This window comes from Heterocephalus glaber, unplaced genomic scaffold, assembly GCF_053883595.1.
Source record: "Heterocephalus glaber isolate CG9 unplaced genomic scaffold, H.glaber_assembly_v1.0 deba00001572, whole genome shotgun sequence".
NCBI classification, from domain to species: Eukaryota; Metazoa; Chordata; class Mammalia; order Rodentia; family Bathyergidae; genus Heterocephalus; species Heterocephalus glaber.
In genome coordinates this window covers 24,422,180-24,444,832 of record NW_028258357.1, presented here as the reverse complement: position 1 = coordinate 24,444,832, position 22,653 = coordinate 24,422,180, and the positions used below count along the sequence as shown (strand labels likewise).

Here is a 22,653-nt window from a genome sequence, read left to right as displayed (position 1 = left end):
ACTTGAAATGCACTAAAGATCTAAACATAAGATCCAAAACTTTGAAATTCCTTGAAGAAAACATGGGAGAAAAGCTTTATGACAATGGTCATGTTGATGATTTGAAAGCTATGACCCTGAAGGCATAAAAGCAAAAGCATAATAAATGAATGGCACTATTTCATATTAAAGTGCTTGTTTGGAATGGAATGGAGGAATGTATTTGTCAACTATATATTTGACAAAGGATTTATTTCCAAAATATGTGACGAATAGCTATAATTCAATTGCAACAAACAAATAACGTACTTTAAAAATGGACGGGGTTGAGCAGGGCCTTCAGTACTGAAAGTTCTTGGTCAGATCTCTTTTGACTGCAACAAGAGAACCAAGCCCAGCTCTTTAAAAGGGAAAGGGTAACTGTAGCTCATTTAAAAGAAAGGCAAGGCTAGACCCAGTTGATCAGACAATGTCGACAGGAGGAGTCTCCCTCAGCCCCTCAATTCTGTTTTCTACCGAAATGCTTTAATTCTTGGCCAAGTCTTCCCCATACAGATGGGAGTGGTGGGCTAGAGCGCAGAATCACCCACCAGTGCCATGCTTGCAGGCTCTAGCTACAAAGGCAAGTGGAAAGGTTCTCTTTTCTAGAAGTCACAACAAAAATGCTACAGTTTCATTTCATTGGTTATCAGAGCAGGTCACATGTCCTCTCTGAACCAATCACTGTGGAGGAAGGGAAGTCCACTCTGTGTGTCCAGGCTTGTACACAGCCACTGCAGCTAGGAGTGAAGTCAGGTCTACCACAGCCACGTTGACTGAGGGGGGCTGGGTGCAAGAAGAATGTCAGGGCACCTAGTAGTGAAAAATGAGATGGGTCCACGGCAGGAAGAAGCGGACGGCTTCTACAGGCAGTCATTGAGCAACCATTAATACAGCACTGCTCTCAGGTCAAGGAGGCTTCTAATCTAGATAAACTTGCAGGACAGACATCACAATCTCTATTTTACGATGGGAGAAACTGAGACTCACAGCATTTAGGAAACTTTGGCCAGCATCACAAAACTAATAAGCAGAGTTACGGGGCTTGAGCACAAATACATCTTATCTCTAAATGTTTGTCCCTAGTTTCTGCTTTCCATTTTTCCCTTTATAAACGTACCTACCCAGGCAGCAAGCAAGTTCTTTTCAAACTATGGTGGAGTAGGGTTAGTGGTTATCTTCTGTGTGCTAGTAGGACAAGCAGGAACTTCAAAGATGAGCAAAGAATCAAATGGGACCTCGCGGTGGGGCAGAGTCAGTTAATCAACAAGAAGAGACATTATCAAAACTGTGAGTGGTTAATTTCTATCTTATGAAATGCCACAGAAAAGCTGGATTATACATCTAAAATGGTTGCCAGTAAGTGCTTCAGGGAGTTAAGATTTGAGGAACTGTTTCCTTTTTATACTTTCCTGATTTTTCCAAATATACTGCCATGAGAATGATTTATTTTTAATAGCAGAAAAATCTATCTAAAAGAACCCTGAAAGTACAGGGTTAGAAAAGGTAAAATAACCTCTGAGATATTTGAATCAAGTTGATAAGGTGGAAAAGGCTGTAAAAAACCTTGTCAGGTTTCTGTGAATGAATTTTCTCAAAAAATGAAGCACCGGAGTTAATAGCAAATTCTCCACATGAACAGAAGTTAATATCTTCCCACCCTCCGGCACCAGAGGCCAGCAGCACACAGTGCGTGGACGGAGATTAACAACCTGAACACGGTACACACGGCAGGGGGCTGCTGACTGGGCTGGGCTCCAGGACTGGGGGAGGGAGCAGGGACACACGGGGCTCCTCCTGGAAGAGGGGGTGCAGGGCCCCAGGCAGAGGACAGGCAGGCCACGAGTCCAGGGGGAAGAAATGAAACGTAGACACCGCTCTGGGCCTCAGGACCCCAGAAAGCTCTCAGAGGCCCGGGCTCTCCTACTCCTGAGCGGGGTTAGGAGTCTCCAGAGAACACAATCCACACACATGTGCAAGCATTCCGAACAAAAGGCAGGACAGGGAAGAAGAGAAGATTCTCTTTTACTTCTCCTTTCTCTCCCCCCGCCCTCTCTGAGATATCTAGGGATAGTTCCAGAGCCTGCTCATGGTATACATCACAGTCCATGTTTAAAGTCCTGAGAACCAGGAGTGCCAAGGGCAGAAGATCAGTGTCTCAGCTCACGCAGCCAGACCCAGACAGACACAGACAGAGCAAACACTCCCTCTGCTCTGTTCTATTCTGGCCCTCGATGGCTTAGTTGATATGCAAGCACACTGGGGAGTGCAAAACCCTTTACTCTTCCCAATCCACATGCTCATCTCTCCCAGAAATGAGTCTGGGCCAGCTCTCTGGACATTCCTTGGCCCAGTCACATAGACACATACCTCCTGCGGTCCTTTTCCCCAGTACAAGCCAAGAAAACGACCTTCATCATCACTAGCCACTGGGATTCTCCTTGCTGCCGCAGTCTACGGGCTGCTTCCTCATTTAGTCTCCATTGCATGCCTACCATGTCCTGCTCAGGTGAGCAGGGCGAGGAGAGAAGCCACCGTACAGCGTTAGCCGCAATTATCTCACGCCGGAAGACAGAGAAAACAGCAAGCTCAAACTACTCAAGTTATGGGCTAGAGGTCATATTTTAAGAAAGCCAAAGTGATCTTGGAATTATTAGCAATAACTCACTGCAAAACTCTGCCTTTCTGCATGTTGCACTAAGAAAAAAATAGAGCTGGGTCTTTAAGAAATCTGTCTCCTCCCTAAAGGGAAAAACCAGCACTGGAGGCTCCCAGCGTGACAGGCAGAGCAGGCACCGCTGCTGCGATGGTCTAGCCAGACAGGCGCAGCCCAACTGACCCCGAAGAACCCCAGGCTCTGTCCCAGAGGGGTGTCCTGCACCCACCCGGCCAGCACGATGTGGTCACGAGCGGCAGACAGGAAGCAGCTCTCTGAGGTTAGAAGTCCTGAAAAGATGGCAGCAACTTAAAGCATCACGGGACTCCGGATGGACTCGAGAGCAGAGAAAGTCTGTCTGGAGACGAAAGGCATCATCTGAACAAATGGGGCAATGTGAGTAAGAGCTGCAGATCCGATGCTATCATCAGAGCAACGTTGACTTCCTGAGTTTGTTCCCTGTATTCTGTGTAAAAGAATGTCTTTGGTTTAAGAAAACACCCTGAAGTATCTGGGCCAGAGGGGCATCAAGCCCACAACTTGCTATAGAATAATTCAGAAATACATAGAGGATAGACAGACAGACAGACAGCGACAGACATCATGACAGGTATAGAACGATAAAGCCGATGGACAGAGACGCCGAGACTGAAATATGGGTGTGGATATTATGTGTATGTCCTATTAATAACAAGGAGACTCCAAATACAAAAATAAAAGGGTTTGTTGCTCCACACCTGCACTTTTACATTCAGTTTTTAACTATTCAAAGTAGAAAGTTTAAGAAGAGAGGAGAAGTGAGGAAACCATCATTCCTGCTAAGGCAAATCTGAGTCGGGGTGGGGATGAGCACAAGGCCCAGCTCTATGTCAGAGGTTCTGCAGAGGGCAAGGGGTCTCCTGAGTCACAGTGGGACAGGAGGCGCACATGCACTCTGCCCCTTTGCAAGCCAGCTGGGCCTGGCTTGATTCTGCTCTTTCCCTCCACTGCATCAGGCACTTGCAGCCATGCTACCCTCCTGTCTTGAGGGAGGGGAGAGCCCCCGAGAGCCTCTCACCAAGGACCAAGGTTACTGGTGAAGCAGATTAGTGCTCTGATCGTCCACAAACAGACCTCACCTAAGAGGGCAAGTGTTCAGGAACACATCCCAGCTGGTCTGCGCGGACTGGTGGGCCGGGCCAAATGAGCTGTTTTCAGGGCTGATGCAATGGATGCCCAGGGTCGCCGCGCCTTGGCGAGCAGACACCATCCCTCCTGCAGGATGCTGGCCCATCTGTGAGACACGAGTACCTGGAGTCGGCACCAACTTCTCCAGTGACAGCAAGACATGGCCAGGTTCCCCTGTCCTGGGTTGGGCTCCTGTCCCCTGAGCTGGCTGGGCCTGCTGCTCCTTGCTCAAGTCAGGGAGCCTGGGATCTTTAGACATGGCTTTCTACATTCACCTGTGCAGGGCCATCAGTGAGAAGACGTGACACACACAATGAACATCCAAGTGCCCTAGGAGGGCATGGTGGGCGAGGGGCAGGGCACCCTGTACCCCGTGACTCCTCTTCTTCCTGGGAGCTTGGCTGCCACACACAGCGCTCAGAGGGAAGGGCAGTGAGCCACCAGGAGCAGGCACCACCAGCAGCCTCAGCAACTGGGCCTGGGACTTCTGGAAATGTCTCCTCTTGCATGCTAAGAACCAGTTGAGGAATATTTTTATCCAAAACGGATGATGGAAATATGCCAACAAGAGCCGCCTTAATAAGGGAAAGTGATGTCTCATGACATTTGGCAACAGTCAAGTTGTCCTTTTACATTTCTCTGTTATTTTTACAGTGCAAGTCTCCACTCTAAACAGTAAGCACCCTGTGGGCAGGAATTCCTCTTCTCATCTACATTTCCTTAGTGCCCAGAGCAGTCCTCAGCCTGCAGCCAATACAGAGCTGGTGTGTGTCTGAGCAGACGAATGAGTGAAGCAGAATCTCAAGGGTCTGGCACAGCTGCACAGAGGTCACTGGGACACTCTGTCTTCCGCCTGGATGACACTCATATAAATTCCATTTGTCTATTTTCTTCCAAAACACTTCCTCATCTTGCCCTTGCCCATTCTCCGGATGCATCCTGGGAGGGTTTGGCTCCTGTGCTATGGGGGCGGCCGGCTCGCAAGAGGCTCCTGATTCTCAAAGGCACCACGAGGCTGTGTCTAGTCACTTCCCCGTCCATGGGCCAAACACCCGGCACCCACGGGAGGTCAGGCCTACTCGGTTCAGGACCGAATGGTAGTTGGCTGGCTCCCAGGGAGAGAGGACAGGGCAGAGGAGAAGCCGCTCATGCCATGGCTGCAGGGAGCAGAGAGAGGAGGAGCCCGGAGGGAGACAGGCCCTGCCCTGGTGCCCGCCTCTGCCGGCCAGGCCCACTTTGCACGACTCCGCCGGCTTCTGGACCCAGTGTGTGATTCTGCTGACGGTACAGCGCCCTCTCACCCCAGGTACCTTCCATGAGCCCACGGTGAGCACGGCAGGGCTTTAGGGGATGTCTTGGTCTGAACGGTTCTTCATCGAATTGGAACTAGAACTGTGTCCTGGGGCACTGCTGTCCCCACCAGAGGCAGAGTCATCCTCCTTCCATCTGTGGGCTACAGCAGCCATCCAGGAAGAAGCCGTGGGCAGCAATGGGGACCAGATAGAAGCAGGGGAGTCTAACGCCCATCTGCAGAGGCGCAGTGGGTCCAGGGAGGAAGACTGCATCCCCCAGTGACCATGGGGACCTCCTCACTCATGTGCACCGCAGTCGCAGATGGAACACGATGAGAGGAAACAGTTCACAAGCTGAGCTGTAAGTACGGCAACAGAGGAAAGAAACTAGAAAAGTCCCGCTCCTGAGACAGCATTCAATATCGGCTGTGCTCATGGCCACCCAGTATGAAGGATGAGCAGGCGCTGACAGGACCAAGGGAGACCTTGGGAGGAGACCGGGGGCTGTTGTTGGATGAGGGCCACGGGGGCAGAACGGCCCCGGAGCCACTCTGCCATGGGGACCATGCTGTGGCTGCTCTAGGATTCCAGCCACATTGGATGAGAAGCACTGCAGTGAGCACAAAGCACAGCTGAGCTGGACGACGTGTGACACTCACCCTGCCCGACTTTGACACTGACTCCACCCTGCCCCATCGAGGGCTCCTCAAAAGACCAACCTGAAACTCATGTCAATGTTTAGACTGCCAGTGTGTGATTAAGCTCGGAGATCAATTGCTGATTCCTACCTGTCAGCCTCCTCCTCCTCCCTCCTGTTCCCCCCATGTAGTCACTGGAAGAAGCCAGCGTTACACACGAGGCTCTAATTAGCAGATGGGATTCAGGCTGAAGATCTGCAAAGGTTCGGTCACAGATGCTGCTTTTATCTCTGCAGATTATTCTTCAGCACCCAGAGAGACTTCAGTGGCTTTCCTGGGCCTTTGAGGAATTTCACCTCATCTGAACAACTTCTGGGCTTCCCAGAGACTACTGAGGAGTCTGGGGCATTGGCCCGAGCTAGGGCTTGGAAAGGGCTGAAAGGACTCTCAGCGGTCAGCTTCTTTCCCACTCTATCTGCATCTTCAGAGGAGGCTGACATCCTCCTTTTGAGTTGTTCTCAGCTGCAAGGACATCAAGATATGGTTCTTCCAGTGCTGGCTTCAAGTGGCGAAAGAGAGAGGCAGGCAGCAGCACACTGGCTCTCACTACTGCGAAGAGGCTTGGTGTGGCCTCTGCTGTCACAGTCTCCCCCTCTGTCCCCCTGCACTGCCCTTGGAAAGGTCCCTCTTGCCTCTGGTGTGGACCACCATCTCCCTGGACCCTGTCACCAGCATCTTCACGCCTGGGGCTTTCCTGCTGCAGCCACAGGAATGACCTGTATACCCCGGCCCACACCGCCATGTTCAGGCCAAACCTTCAGTGACTCCCAGTGGCCCGGCGGCCCAAGCCCAGAGCCTCCCCACCTGCTCCCACCTCAGTTCCAGGTCTTCACGCTGCAGCAGCCACGCATCCTGAAGTCAACGGGCTGCATAGCAACTGAGACTGTGAATGAAATTTGTACAAAATAGCAGAGACTTGCATGGCTTTTACTGTACATCAGGCTCTGCTCTAAATGTCTCGCACACTCACAGGCATCTCCCATGGGCTCTGGGAAGCAGGCACGGTTGCCAGCACTCTGTTTTATAGATGAGGGTGCTGGGTCTAGGGAGGTTAAGTACACGGCCCAGGATGGCTACAGACAGGCTGGAGCCCAGGCGTCCCGAGGCTGGCACCACGCACGCAACCACGCTCCGATGCTCTCCCCGACTACAGAACCCCATGCAGCAGCACAGAAGATCCACAGGGCGGACGGGGTACCTAAGGACAAATATTTCATGAAGGTCCCTTGCAGATAAATACAAATCACACACACAACCCTAGAAAACACGCATAGCGCAAAGTGCGCACATTGTCGGGTGCCGGGCCCACCGTGGTGTCTGGGGGAGCGGAAAAGTGCTGTGTTCCAGCCGCAGAAGGACCTGCCGGGCCACCACGCCTGCTCACTGTGATTGTCCTTCCCACTCACAAGCTTCTCGAAGGCTCGCCAATGAGGGCCATGCCCAACACAGAACGAAGCGTCTGCCGGGAGCTGCGCGCCCCAGCCTGTTTGCCTCCCTGGGTCACGGGTGTCCAGGTCTGTATCTTCTTCCTCTGAGTCCAAGACAGCGCGGTCCCCAGGGGTGCAGCCTCAGCACCACCCAGAACCTGTTAGAGTCGCCTTGCTCAGCCCCACCCCAGAGCTGCTGACTCCAAGGCTTTGAGGGTGAGAAGAGCAACCTGTGCCATAACAAACTGATCCTGAGGCTTTCTCAAGACAGGACCAGCAAGTCAAGGGAAAGCCACATGTGCGTGCCCCGGGAAGGGCTTGTTCTTGACTTCTCTTGACTCTTGGCATGCCAGCTCAGTCTGGTCCTCGTGAGGACACGGTCCTGTGGTCACCGGTGGGATCCGGGTCTGCAGTATTCCACACCACACCCTGATCCCCCGGTCCAGGCTTCCGTGCAGTCGCCGGCCATTTAGTCCCAAAGCAGGACAGCTACATCCGCAGATCCACCCCTGCTCCAGGCTGACAGCTCCTCACTCCTGCCACACAGGCGTTCACAGGTGGAGCCCAGCACAGAACCGTAGGTGCAACGGCTGGAGGGCAGCAGGCCAGGCGTGCACAGGATGTCGTTAGAGTCCATGGGAACCTGGAAGCACAGTGTTCTCCAGGCAGAAAGCATTTCGAAGGTCTGGCCAGAGCAGCTCCAAAATAATTACAACTCAGTGCAAGTCCAGGTGGGTTAGGCTGGAGATCAAGCGTCACAGAGAATCCAATGACCTGGAGGCCTGGAAAGTACCTGCTGGTGGATCCCAAAGCCTTTCCATGCACACCTGATATTTGAGTGAATCCAAAGGCGAGTTCCAAGAAGTTAAGGAAAAGGAGACTTCCTCCCGTACAGGGAGGGAGTGGAGGAGCTGGGGTGCAGGCCCAGCCTCTCTCACACTGGAGGCTCCTTGTGGGCCACCCTGCCCCCAGCCCTGCCAGCCCTGCAGGGCTCCTTCCTCTTTCTCTGCTCGCGCCTCCCTGGCCCCAGATGCTATAGGGCTGCTCCCCTGCACTCACTGGTGCTTTTCCTTCAAGTGCTTTCCTCCAGATATTCCCACAGCCATCCCCTCCTTGTTGTCAAGCTCTGAACTCAGGCGCTGCTTCCTCCCGATCACCCTTCCGCCCTTATGTTCACTTCCTGGGGCTGCAGGAACAAATGGTCACCAACAGATGGCTTAAGGGGCAGAAATGCAGTCGCTCCCTGTTCCAGAGGCCTGGAACCCAGAACTGAGGTGTCTGTAGGCCGTGCCTCTCTGAAGGCTGGGCGCAGATCTGCCCCAGCCCCTCTGCTGGTCCAGGTGTTGCCACGACCCATGGCTCACCTTGGCTTGCAGGTGCAGCACTCCCCCTCTGTCTCTGCCATCACAGCCTCTCTTATGGGTTTTCACAGAGCACTGCCGTTACTGCATCTTCCTCCTGAGGACAGCACCGGCTGGACAGGGCCCACCCAAACAACATGCCCAATTCTTAACGCAGTGACTTCTGCAGAGGCCCTGCTACAAGGTAAAGTGACAGCCACAGGTAGCAGGATTAGGACTTTAACATACTTGAGGGGCAGGAGACAGAATTCTACACGCGCTAGTGTATCTGTCCTGCCACACCCCACATCATCTTTGCATAGCACTTCAGCACACCGTTATCCCACTTATTTACAAGTGCGTGCGCTCACTGTCTGCCCAACTCCACCCCAGCTGGAACCTTTGATCCCCACAGCAGCTGCCTCTCTGTGTTGTTGGCAGCTGGACCTCCAGAGCCTGGAATGGGGGCACAAAGCAGGGTCTGGCAGGATGCGCTGACTGCCTGTGTGTCCTCCCCCAGGGTCTCTGCTTCCATGGTCTCCAAGGGGGTGGCCGTTCCAGATCTCGACTGTCACCCACAGGCCCAACCTGTGCACCACTGGGAGGTGGCAGAACTCAGCTCACGGGGTCATGCCAAGCAGGAATGAGGACACTGGGACTGTGACCTGGAGGAGGACATCAGGACCCGCCACGCTTCTCCGCTGCCATGGTGAGGGCAGCTTTGCTTTGCCACAGCTCCCACCACCACGTTCTGCTCACCACAGCCCCAGGGCAAAGGAGCCCCAAACCCCTGAAGCCAGGAGCCAAGGGCAGCACCTGCTTCCAGTCCCTCGCCTCAGGCTATGTCGCAGAGATGCAGGGCTGCCTGACACAGTGACCAGAGCCAACCCCGCTGAGCCACTCAAGGACAGACAGTGAGAGGAGCCACAGGCGTCCTCCTGCATGCAGCTAGGACCCATGAGGCTGGTTCCCGGGGTGCCAGATGAGTGAGAACGACCAGGACACTTTCAGTGTGAGTCCCATATGGAGTTTGTCCCTAGTGTTTGAGACGTTCGAGGTGTGATTTTAAAAACACTATGGTGAAGTCTTAATTTTTAAAAAGCATTATTAAAATAAAAGACACATTTCCATTAATTCTTAAAACACTATCTTGGCTTCAAAAGTGCTCATCTCATTGTCCTTGTCCCTTTCCACAGCAGCTCTGGAGTCCTCTTTCCTGAGTGATTTCAGTTGTCCTGTCATGGCTGCCTCGATGTGGCGAGTGAATTCAAAATGTTTTCCCGTCATGGAGGGAGAGACTGGGCCTCCCCAGAGACTGGGCCTCCCCAAAACTGGGCCTGCAGCCCCAGAACCAAGAGAAAGGCTGGTCCGTCGCTTACGAATGACCCTGTCCCAGACGTTCTGTTACAGCAGCAGGAACAGGCCAGGTCTCTTCTCTGTCCCTTCCCCTTGCAGTTTCTCTAGTTAGAAAGGCAGCATTGGTCAAATACTTAACTAAATGAAAGCATCATTGCATTGAGAGCTACCAAAGAAAGAAGTGACGAACACGCCATTGACTATTCGACAAACATGTGCTGCACCCTCTGCATGGTGGATGCTGCTGTGGGTGCTGGGTGGACCTCACTTTGTCCTTCACAAGCTGGGAGCTGTGTTAACTGGGCTCATTCCACCCGAGGTCCTCTCAGGCCTGGCTCGTGCAGCGAGCTTCCTCCTACCCTTTGCTGGCAGCCGAGAATTACACACGTCAGACCCATTAGCTTAAGCGTGCAGAGTCTGGGCTTTGCAGTCAGTCACCCCAGGCTCGTGAGAAACCAGAGCACAGCCAAACAAGAGCTTGAATCAGCGAGGAGCAGGTTGTTATGTTATTTTGGCCTTTGAGACTGGTAGAATTTAGAGAATTATGGAGTAGAATTAATGTCGTGCCCGACTGATTAGCATTAAGGAGCTCTGCCCTCTGCTGATGGCTCATGATGGCTTATGAGGCGGGACCTGGAGTTCTAACTGCCTGGAATTAGCCTTTGCGTTTTCTGTGCTCCTGCCTGCCCATGGCTTCTCGCCAAGTCTGACGGCCCCTGGGATGGTTTGGCTCCAGACTCACCTGCTGCAGTGCAGTCAGCCGAGGAAAACCCAGCAGTGGTTTTTTTTTTTTTTTTTTACCATGAAATGCCCTTGCCCCACGTGCACAGCATTCTGGCTCTTTGCCCAGACTCAAAAATCTCAGAAATTTGTAAACTTAGAAACAGCCTTCGGGTGCTCTGGACTTCAGAGTCTCAAGGGTTCCTCAAAAATCTAATGACTGCAGTAAAACCAACCACTTCTCATTATCTCAGGGAGCATTTAAAGGGAGGGAGAGAGGGCTACAGCTCAGGGCAGAGTAGCAGCAGGGTCTGGACATGACATGAGACAGCCACAACCCTGTCAGCTCTGGGTCCCGCGGACCCTCTCTCCACCGACCTCCACGTTTCCTTTCCTCCCTGTAGGAGTGGAAGGTGGCTACTCTACAGCACCTGTGTCCTGTACCCTCGTGTCAGCCCTGTCAGAGTGCACTGGCTGCTGCTCTGCTGTGCCACACACTGTGTCACTGTAAGTAGGACGCACCTGCCATGGGCCAGGCCCTGTTCTGAGGCTGTCCAAGTATCTACTCACTGAACTGGGTCCCTCCTGTGACCCAGCCCACCACCATCAGGGCCCCTTGGTGAGGTTCAGCAACACCAGCTTTCCCACAAGGCAGGAATCTTGCTTCTCTTAGTCATGAGGAACTGGGTGGAAAGCATGGCTCTGTTTGTAGACAAGTGAGCTCTTTAACACTTGTGCCCAGAATTTAAGAGCCTTACTCCCCGACGCCAGTAGCTCTCCAGCAGCCCAGGCACATGGAAGACTCCCTGCCCCAGGACCCCTTAGCACCTACACTCTGAGGAGAAACAGGAGGAGCTGAGTGAAGTGGGTCCCTGTGCTGCTCTTCAATACGCCCCAGAGAGAAATCTCTTCCCTGCCTAGAGCTGGTGCCCAAAGAGGCCGAGAGGCCGAAGCAGAGCTAAGGGAGCTCCTTCCGGGAGGGAAAGCTCAAGCGAGGGCAAGCCATTTCCTACCCTGAACCATCACAGCGAGCGCTGCTCACTGGCCCAGTTGTTTCGCTGTTGTTTGTTTTGCTGAGGCAGAGTTCAGGGCCTCGAGCGCACTGGTCTCCATGCCAGTGCTCAAGCCCTGGGCTCACCCAGCCCTTACTCTTCCCAGAGGAAATCCAATTTCCCTGTGCAAAACTTGTGCATGTAGATGCTTCTGCTGGAGTGCGTCCTGCAAAGTTCTCATCCCCATGGTCCTAGTGCTTGTCGGTTTACTGTGCCTGATGATGCCCACTTCTGATGCCTGCTACTTTCTCTAGCCAGTGTCGACTAACCTCTTGCCCTGAACTGACAAGCTAAATAGTCTTCCTGTTCTCATGCCTCCCCTTCCTTTTCATTACCTCCGATTTCAGTTGATAACTGTGCTTTTGAAATCCCTGTTACATGATTTATCAGCTTTAAGTGATGTCTAGCAACCTTTGGCCATAGAAGATGAAGAAGGCAGCAGATAATGCACCGTTTCCACCTTCCCACCTCCTTTCTCTCCAGCTCTTAAGCGAATCATGTCCACATTGGAGGGTTCGTGTGGCTTTGTTCTGCCTCCAGGATCCCAGTTTGCTTCAGCCTTGGTCCTGGAGTCAGGTGGCTCCATGCCCACTGAGCACCTGAGTTCCACTTCCCTCCTCCTGTCCTGAGGTCCAAATTCCAGTGGCTTCCTCAGGCCCCGAGGACGTGTCCTGAGTCACTGCTCACCCAAGAACGTCAGTCTTCTGCCTTCATGTGCACACTTCAGCAGCATAACAATACCCTCTACCACAGCGTTTTCCCCTTAAAGGTTCTGTAAGGACCGTGCCACTGCAAATCGCTGGAGAAGACTGAGACCTTTCTGCTGATGCTGTTGTGCTGTTGATGCCTTCTCAATGATGTAAAGAATTGATTCCTGCCTTCGAAGTCCAGTAAACCTAACCAATCGGTTCTTGTGGTTGACCACCCTAGGCCAAGTCTCCCAGGGATGCCAGTCCCTTTGACAATACAGATAGATGGAAGAGAGACAGAAAATAGGTGATTGACAGACAGGCAGATGATGATAGATGATAGATAGATTCTAACTTCTGGAAACCTTTAATAAATTGTATTTTATATAAATTATATTTTTATATTATATTTATATTTATTATATTTTACATAAATTATATTTTTATTATTTTCCTATTTTATTTAAAAAGATATGTTTGTGTTTTAAACAAAATAGAAACATTCACTACATGTATGTTTTGCTTCCTCTGTCCTCCCTCCATTGCTATCGTTTTATTTCTAATCCACGTTGCCCTCTGTCCTTGAATGTTTTATTTAAATGACTCCTTCTAATCTTTGTCACACTCCTGATTATGTCTTCAGCCATTCTTTATTTTCCTTTATGTACCTCTTGTGGGAGAAAGCCTTCGTCTTTATGACGGTTGGATTCTTGTTCCTCTCTTCTTGTCCCGAATACCGCCTGTTAGTCTACCTCACCCTGCATCTACTTAAGCTCTATGGTGTGAAGGTGGTTGTTGCACTAGGGTCTGTTTCCATAAAGTTGCTGATGAGCCATCCGTTTGAATAATCTCCTTCAGTGACACAGCTAGGCTGGCAGAGCTGGCGCTTAGGCTTGGACCCATCAACCCATCAACCCCCCCTGCCACACACACACACACACACACACACACACACACACACACACACGGGAAAATGCCCCGGCGTCACCACAGAGGGCCTGGAAATCCACATTGTCCTGTGTTTTGGCTCAGGCCAGCCACAGCGGGATTCTAAGGTTCTCTGCATGTTACCTCTTATCATGTGGACTCATTCCCACCTAAGAAAGAATATTCTTTAATCTCACTACTTGCTTATCTTTCTAGATTTCTAGAGAACGTTCTTCCCTGTCCTCTGGTACTCACAACCCATCATCACCAAAATTCTGACTCTTCTCTGAGTTATCCCGTGCTCTCTCTCTCATGCCCCTGGCTCTGCATCCCCCTGGTCTGCAGGGGCTGCTCCTCCTCACGCTGCAGGGACTTCCTGAAGCTCTGCTCTGAGCTGGAGAGCTAACAGAGTTTTGCTGCTCCGGTTTTGTTTGCTATCTTTGCAGAGGAGAAACAAGCTCTGACTCAAGGATGGGCTTTGGAGCCAAAGGCAGCCCAACACAGGTTTTCGCAAATAAAGTTTTATTGGAAGTGCCATGCCCGCTCATTTGCATATTGCCTATGGCAGCTTCTGTGCTCCTGCTGCAGGGCTGAGTTCACCCAACAGAGCCAACTTGGGCTCCAAAGGCTCAACGATTTACTACCTTTTCCTTTACCAAACAGTAGGCTGAGCCCTGACCTGCACCCATCCACCTCCCTGGACTTGCACTTGGAGGTTAGGACAAAGCTCCAGCACATCACAGACACCGCTTTCCTCCCCTGGCCACACACTCCACTTACAAGATGATGTAACTGGTCTCAGATGAGATTTGGACACACCTGGGTTCTCCAGACCATAGGCCCCAATTTATTTGCAAAAATATTAAAATGTGGGTTTCTTCATACATTTTCACTTCGGTTAACTTCTGTGTTATCATCCGCGTTCACAGGTCCATGATGGTGGGACAGGAGCAAGGGATCATTTATGGGCCACACAGCCCATCGCACTGTCCGGAGAGCCTGGCAGGGCTGCGGTTGGCAGCTAGGCGACACTGGGTGAAAAGCTCAGCCTCCTTCAGCTTCCTGTTCCCTTCCATAAAACAGATGACTGGAACTGACTTCCGGTCATTGCAAAGACGCTGAGATCACAGGGGCCATGCAGGTATCATAAGTACCAACCGTAATTCATTCACCCCTTTTTGTCATCTCCCTGCTGTGCACAGGGTGCTATCTGCCCTTTGTGGTCTCAGATCTCCTGCCCAGTTGTATGAAGTGACCACCAATAAAGATACATCCTGCCCCGGACAGAGCCCAGGGTCTGGGCTTTCCTTGTTCCTCTATCATGGTGTGTTTCCCAACGTCCGTGGGCTGAGGGAGGGTGCAGCAGCACCTTCTGAGAGGCTTTGTTTGTATCTCTCCTAGACATTCCTCCTGTCCTACTTTGTGGCTAAAGGAAAGAGGGCTAGGCCTGAACTCTCCACCCTGCTCAGGGCCAGCTGTGTAACCTGGGGCACACTGCTGCACTTCTGGGAGGGACTTCCTTTTGGGACGTGGGGACAGTAGCACCTCCCTTATTATCAGAAGGCTGGGAGGCCTCAGTGATGGCTGAGACATAAACTCAGGCAGATATGGACAATCCTGGTACATAGTCATGCAAATGCTTCCCACCAGTCTCTCTCCCTGTCCCACTAGGAGACAGAGCTGCTGAGAGGGACTGCGTTGCTCGATCAGCATGCCATTCATTCAGGGAGAAGGCAGCCAATGTGTCAAATGAATTGATGGGGATTCTCTTCGAAAATATGTTTTATTTTACCTTATTTATAGCACCCTTTTGTAAAGAATTTTTCGAATTTACTTCCATATTACTACGTCTCATCACCATCTAGTTACCAGTTCCTACCTGGGTAATGAGTAAGTGAAGGGTACACAGGTCCTGCTTCTCTGCTCTCCACTCCTGTCTCTTCCTTGTCCCTTCCATGCACCTGCCTGGTTTGTGTGGCTGCTTCCCTGGGTCTCCTTCAACTCCCCGCTCTGGGAAACAACACGGCCCCCATGACCCAGGACGGGAGTGTGCCATAAAACACACCAAACAGGCAGCTCGCTGTGTTGTTAGCACCACGGGCTCTCAACTAGGACTGGGTGGTTTGAATTCCACAACTGCCACTTATTAAGTGTGAGACCTTGGCCTGGTTAATAAATATCTTCAAGACTCGGTCTCTCCCTCTAAAAGCAAGCATGGGAACTGCTCCGAGGGCTTTCATGAAAATTATATCAGCAGGTGTACACAGAATACTTAGAACTTGAGAGGTCTGTGCCTGCCCAGGGCTATGGACTTATCTAGTAGGCCTGGTATCCTCATGGGAAAGGGAGGTTGGACAGGAATGCACACAGGGGGAAGATGTGTGGAGACACAGGAACAACGCGTGGAGTGGAAGAGTCTGGAGCAATGGGTTGGTGTCAAGCACCAGGAAGGGGGGAGGAGCTCTCTCTTTCCAGCCGCAGAAAGAGCACGTGGTCCTGCTGTCCTAGTCACTTTCTCCTCCCTGGAACATAGTGTCCCACGTCCCCAACGTAGAGAGGCTTTGAGGCTCAGTTCGTAGAGGCTGCAGTGCATAGTCAGCTGGCGGGTACGGCGGAAAGGCCCGGTGCAGGAGAGCTGCTCAGGTCACAGGCCCCAGAAAGAGAGAAGGGAGGAGCGCAGAGGGAGACGCTGCCTTCCAGGCCACGCCCCCAGTGCCCGCCTCTTCCATCAGGCCCCGCCTCCCAACGGCATATTTAGTTGCAGTGCCCAGTGATCTTGCAAAAGCCCAGCCTCCCAGCACAGGAGAGTTTGGAGGCCGTTCTTGATCTAAACCGTAACTCCTGCCAACACCTTGGTTCAGACTTCTAGCGTCTGCAACAATGAATGTCTGCAGCTGTTTTGCTTTTGGGGGTTTCGTTGTTGTTGTTGTTGAGACAGGATCTCACTGAGTCACTAAATTGCCCAGGGTGGCCTTAAACTTGTGATCCTCCTGCCTCAACCTCTCAGAGTGCCCTGATTACACTACCACACCTGGCTTTCTGCTGTTTTAAGCCACTCAACTTCTGGAACTGGTTATAGCAACCTCAGGAAACGAACACATTTAGCTATTTTATTAAATGGTTAAAATGCTTATGGAATACAAGAATGGATTCTCAGGGTGCTTGTGAGAGGACTCCTCCTTCTGGTTCCTGGGGCCCCCTGGGATCCTGCAGTACGAGAACTCAGAGAGCAGACAGGTTTGCAGAGTCATGGACAGCATCAGACCCGTTCTTCTCATGATATCAAGGCCGTCAAGTCTCCAGCCTGCTTCGCCAGGTGAACTTTACCTGAGGCTGATGGAAATCACGAAGCATCTGCTCCTCCCGCACCCCCACAGTCCTCACCCGGGGTCTCCCTCAGTCCCGTCACCGTAACAAGCCCCATTCCAGGACAAGTCCAGGCAGGTCCTCCCAGCCAGGCAGAGACTGTCCTCGGAGGCACACCCTAGCTGGTTCACACACTGCATTTGACTCTCTGTGCCATGAGCTTGGAAACGCTGTGCATGGATTCAGATCTCAGCCAAAATCCCGGCTGAAGACCCCTCCGTGCCCAGGCGCGTTCTTCCCTCAGACTTGTCCCAGTGTTGGATCAAGAGGGCTGGCGCCGACCGAGATGAGCACAGGTGGCTGGCTGCACAGTGTCTTTGGCCCTGTGGTCCCCGACTGAATGGCAGTCATGGTCAGGGCCCAGCCCTCCTCTGCAAGACCCTACCTCGGAAACCCAATACCTGGAGAGCAGAATCGGCTCCCCAAGGGCTGAGTACAGCCTCGGTTCCCCAGGGCTCGATTCAGGGGCCGACACTACTCAGTTCAGGTCTACAGCATATGGGGCTGCAGATGCGCTGTCAGGAAAAACCCGCGCCCCTCAATCTCCGCAATCTAGAGAAGGGTGGGGAGGGGCAGAGAGACAGGAGCAAGGAGAGGGTGAGCGTGCAGAGAGGGGCCCGTGCCTCCCCTGGGCAGCCCTGGGTCCTCGTGGGGCCCCTTGCCTGTGGTGGAAGTGGCTCTGAGGGTGACAGAGACATTCAAGAAGGCAACCGGGTCCTTGGAGGAAATGTCGACCTGCTTCGTGAACCAATTCAGAGCCTGACATGTGCCCTCCATGAGACTATACATTTTCTTTACTTGAGCCAGTTTGAGTCTATGTCTATTCCTAGCAAAATAAAAATAAAATCCTAACGGCTAAAATATCATGCATTTTTAAAACAAAATTGGCCACATCAAAAAATAAAGTCTGTTATCTTGCTTCTTTGCTTATGAAGAATATTCTCATAGGTCGGTAGATCATCTTTACAAATTTGATTCTGTGTAGACATTATTGTATTTTGGAAATGCATCGTAATTTATTTAACCACTCATATGTTGAGTAATTAGATTATTTCCATCTTTCACTATGATAAGTAACATTGAGGTCAACATCTATACACCATCCTTAGCTCCTTAAGCAGAGAAGTAGAATTATTACTTCTAAAAAACCGAAGCAAAAAAACCTTCTCAGAGGCTCTTGATATGCCAGTTGCTTTTGCAAAGGTGGAATCACTGGCCCCCAGTGGCATGGTATAAGAGGCAGTTCTCCCAGCAGCGCTAAGTCCCCAGCAGTTTGGGAACTTCACGTAACAACTGCAGGGAGGTTTTCCTAGCCCCACACTCAGGCTTCCCTGAGTCAAGTAAGTCAGAATCTCAGAACAGCATCTGGGTGCAAGGACTTAGTCAGACTCCCAGTGGTTCCTCCAGAGTGTACCCCGTGCTCTGAGATCTGGGAGGGTCCCAGGAAAGAGCAGAAAGGGGGAGCGGCTGGAGCCTGTGCAGAAGCAACCTCTGTGTGCACCCACAGATAGGTGGACGGAGAAGCACCCCACACACGCATGACTGAGTGAGGCAATGGACAGGTCAAATTAGCTGCATGGTGGTAATCATTTCACAGTGTGTACGTTTATAGGAACATTCCTTTGTGTACCCTAAATATAGGCAATTTTTCTTTGTCAATCATACCTCAATAAAGCTGGAGAAATGTAAGACAAAACAAAATAAAGACAACTGCAGTAAAAAAGGAAATCCCTCTTCCTGAGGTGCTGGTGGGGAGATTGACCCCCTGGCCTGTGAACAAACCAGGCACTAGGCACTGGGAGCAAGGCGGGGCCTCAGAACTCCTGCTCCACCAGGCTTGTGGGTGAGCGGCACCTGTCACCAGAGGGGACGACAGCCTCAGCACAGTGCCTGCCAGCCCCGCCAGACAAACCCAAGAAGACAAGGCAGTACCTGGAAGTAACTGCCCCGAAGCCAGACCTGGATATCGCACACTTCCATCCTACCTTCTGGGTCTCTGTCACCCTCCACAGTGGCCATTCCCCTGCCACCAACTAAAGGGAAGCTATTCATGCTCAGGGCTTCAGCAGGTCTGCTGTTGAATAAAACCTTTCTCTCCCAGGATCACAAATCAAACCATCACTTTCTCTTCCAATCAGCTCTTGCTCTGTGGCTGTTTCTCTCCCCTCCCATTTCCACCCCTCCCCTCTTCTCCCCTCCCCCGAGCCCGCTCTCTCCCTATCACTAGCAGGTCCTGGGCTCTCAAGCTCCTCCAGAGCAGGCAGGCAGCCCCAGGCCCCGGCTGCACGTGAAGCTGTCAAGAGCATCCTGGGGCCCCACATCTGTCTGTGGCTGAGCTGAGCCACCATGAGGCACAGCTGTGGCCAGAGAGATTGACAGCAATCAGAAAGCAGGTCGATGCTAGGCTTTTCAAAGAAAAAGCTATGGAGAGTCTAGGGGCGTAGAGCCCTGGAGACCCAGGAGGGAAAGAGAGTCTGGAGCACAGACTTACGCTGACCTCAGTGAGGAACCTGGAGGAAGCAGGAGTGAGCATCACACCCCACGGACAAGGTAGTGACAGCCATTTCCACCTCTCAGCTGCCCTGTGTGACTGCCAGACCAGATCCCAGCTCCGTCCTGCATGCCAGCACCGCCAGTCAGCAGCCACTTAAGCACCGCACTGATGAGGCCTTGAGGCCACCCCTGGGCTCACAGACAAGACCCAAGTGACAGACTGGCAACGTCTGCCCGGAGGCGGCCAAGGAGAACTACAGCATCACTCCGCGTGCTCTCCGGCTTGGAAAGAGATTGGCTCTAAACCCACATTTCAGCTCTAGCTCCCTCGGATCCTACGCAGCCATGGCAAAACACAGCATCTTTTCACTAGAACACATTTTTCTCTAAAATTGTGGTAATTACTTGCCATCTTTGGGAAAAATGATGCCAGGGATATTTTAAAAAGGAATGCTTGTGGGTTTTCTTTGCTCCTAAAGCTCCTAAAAATATGAACATTTAAGAGTGCCAGAGGCTGCTGCTTGCGTCCCTGGGAGAGATGGAAGAAGGAAGACAGCTGGGAGGACTTAGGACACTTGTGAATTAGTTAGGACCCTTGCTCCACTTGCACTTGCAGAAAAATCCGGGTGTGGAGGTTTCTGCTGCACGCACCCTGCTTGATCAGTGAGAAGTGTGGGACCAGGCCTGTGAGATGGAGGAGCTGCAGCCAGGGCCCAGGAGCAGCAGAGCAGGCAGCCCTGGGTGCTGGACAGCCTGCCGTGCAGTCATCTGTCCACCCTCGCTGGATCAAGCAGGGACAGGCACGGTTGCCAGGAGCTCAGACCCGTGGTGTTTAGAGGCTGGCGATCTTTGGAGCAGAATTCTCCAGCCTAGGGGCGTCCAGGGCAGAAGGTCGCCCTTGGGCTCAGCTCTCCTCTGGTCACACAGCAGGTGCAAATCTGTAGCAGAGGCTCTGGGCTGGACCTTTACTCCTAAAAGTCCCCAAAGCCTGTTTCCCTCAGCCCCACCTACTGCTGCCCTAAGCAGACCCTCCCCATCCTGCCTCTGAATGCCTGCCTGAGTCCTCATGGCCTCTCCACCTCTCACCTGCCCTCTGTCCACCCTCAAGCTCAGCCACGCTCACCGTGTCAGAGAGGGCACCTGCCTGTGTTGCTCTGGATAACGCTTCATGATTCCTCTGCCTTCACAGAGTCCCACGTCCTAGAAACAAATTTCTGAGATGTGGTCCCAAGCATGACTTCAGACCTCCACTTCCTGTGCTGCCAATACCAGCCAGGAGCTTCCCTGCCCAGGATGCGGATCCGGCACTGTCCACCTGGCTGGCCCTCTCACCCGCCTGTGGCCCCGAGCTGTGTGCTTCTGCTGTGCTGTGTTTATCATTTTTTTCTAACCACCTGCCTGTGTCTCTCTACTCTTCCAGACAGGCACTTTTTGTGAATGGAAACCATGCCCGCTCATCTCTAATTTCTGCCACCTGAATGTGTGCTGGGTACCCTACAAACCTGTGTTGAGTGAATGAGTACGAAGAAAGTGCCTGCCGTAAGTGAGGCTCCTGCTCTTCAGCAAATCCACCCACAGGAAGTTCTCACTATCCTAAAAGGGTGAACGCAAGGGGAACTTGGAATTTGAAATGTGCTGCACGAATAGTCTGCTTGCTCCTCTCCTAGCTGATCTTCCCAGTTTGAATTCCTAGAAAACCAATAATTTCAGCACTCACTAATGATCCTCACGGTTTTAGTGGGAGGAAGGAAAAAATCTGGTGGAGGAAGCCAGAATTGATTCATAGATACATGGCAGTTCCTTAGGCCCCGGGTCCTACCTGAACATTTCAGCTATGAGGTCCCAGGCTTTGTCCAGATTTCTTCATTCTTTTACCCCTGGACTATCACTGAAGGCCTCGGTGTGTGTTAGACTGGGATCCTCTTCTTTCTGTTTTTTACAAAGGAAATATTAATAGTTGATTTTGTAAAAGAAATCCTATTATGGTACTAAGATGATACATGGATCTATTGGTTCCAAATGCTGCTGAGAAAAAATTTCTGCCTGATTCTTGACATTTTCTTGTTGTGAAGGAATTCACACATAGTCCGCTTAGACTTCCTCTCCTCCCTGGGCTGCCACTCTGGTTTCCAGCTGAGTGACGCATTACAAGGGTTTCCGTGGCCTCTCCCTTGTGGGCGTCCTCACCTGCAGGTGGCTGGTGAATGCTGACCCAGGCCAGACTCTGAGCTCTCTGCTGTGACCCCGGACCCCATCTGCTGCCTCTCTAGCCCTGAGAGATGAAGACGAAGACTCACACACACCGTCACCAAACAGGCTTCTGAAAGGGTCAGCGGACTAGAAGTGAACAGCAGAGTTTCGTTTTTGGACAAACCCCTGTCAAAGCCTAGGTTTCTTCTGCACAGATCACCTGGCCCCTGGCCGCCCTTTTCGATCCCAAAGTCCCAGCTGCTGGCTGTTAACTGCCGCTTCACAGACTGGAGAGTGAAATGTGCCCACCAAATGGGGGCGCTGGTGGAAGTTGGAGCGGGAACTAAGTATGGTTACACCAGGAAAACAAGGGTCACTAGTTGACTTAAGCGTTTTACCTCCCTCTTCTGAACCCACCACTTTGCCAAGTCCCAGGAGGGAAGCCCTGGGGTCACAGCAGTTCCCTCTGGGACTCACTACAGGGGAGTAGCCCTAACCCCAAAGCTTGGGACCAGGAGTGCTAGAGATTTGGGATGTTTTTCATTTGAGAAATTTGCATATGCATAGACAACCATGGGGGAGGGGCAGTGTGCACACGCTATGTACTCGCGTTTCCCACAGAACACGTTGTTAACGATTCCGAGCAGGAGACAAAGCTCCAGGCTGTGGAATTTTCCACTTGTGGCAGGTCGGCACTCAAAGTGGTTTTGCATTTTGGATTTCATGTTTTCAGATTGGAGGTGCTCAGCCTGCGCTTGCTCCCACCCCACCCAGACCTCCCAGGTTCTTTTATCAGGGTCTCGGTGACCCTGGACGCAGGACCGGGTCCTGCTCGTGTCCCCTGTCCCAGGGCTTGCACGGGGCCAGTACGCAGGGGCCCTGAGGGCCGACCCCGCCCCTGCACAGGGAGAGACTTCCCGCGGTCACAGCTCTGCACAGGTAAGGCCTCAGTTGTGCTGACAACGCAGCCACACCCTTCTCCGTTAATTTAAATAACTATGAAGCACCCCTAGCCCTCCAGCCAGGGCTCCTCCCGCCTGTGCTAACAAGGGGTTTTGTGTCTTTGTTTTGCTGCTACACTGTCTTCCTGAGTGCACCCGCCCTAGGTATCCTTGGATCCCTGCCTTTTCATTCTTAAATTTTCATTTTCTTTTTGCTGCTTTTGCTGCCCAGGCACTATGCCTGCTTTCTAGCTATGAGGTTATTTTTTTTAACTGGGTCATCGGATTCTGATGCCAATGGACCTCAATGGAATAATACGA

The 22,653-nt window shown here is 52.0% G+C and overlaps 1 long non-coding RNA gene across 5 annotated transcripts in view; it reads right to left on the bottom strand.

The window, feature by feature from the left end:
- Positions 1 to 22,653, bottom strand: part of LOC110349152 (uncharacterized) — a 222,741-nt gene that overhangs the window by 137,674 nt on the left and 62,414 nt on the right. For 3 of the 5 annotated variants that reach the window (XR_002394915.2, XR_015443605.1, XR_015443607.1), the window contains one exon: positions 21,021 to 21,130. This is a non-coding gene — a long non-coding RNA (uncharacterized LOC110349152). Of the gene's footprint in view, positions 1 to 16,438; positions 20,402 to 21,020; positions 21,131 to 22,653 lie in introns of those variants that run through there. The other 2 variants (XR_015443604.1, XR_015443606.1) reach the window with 2 other exon arrangements.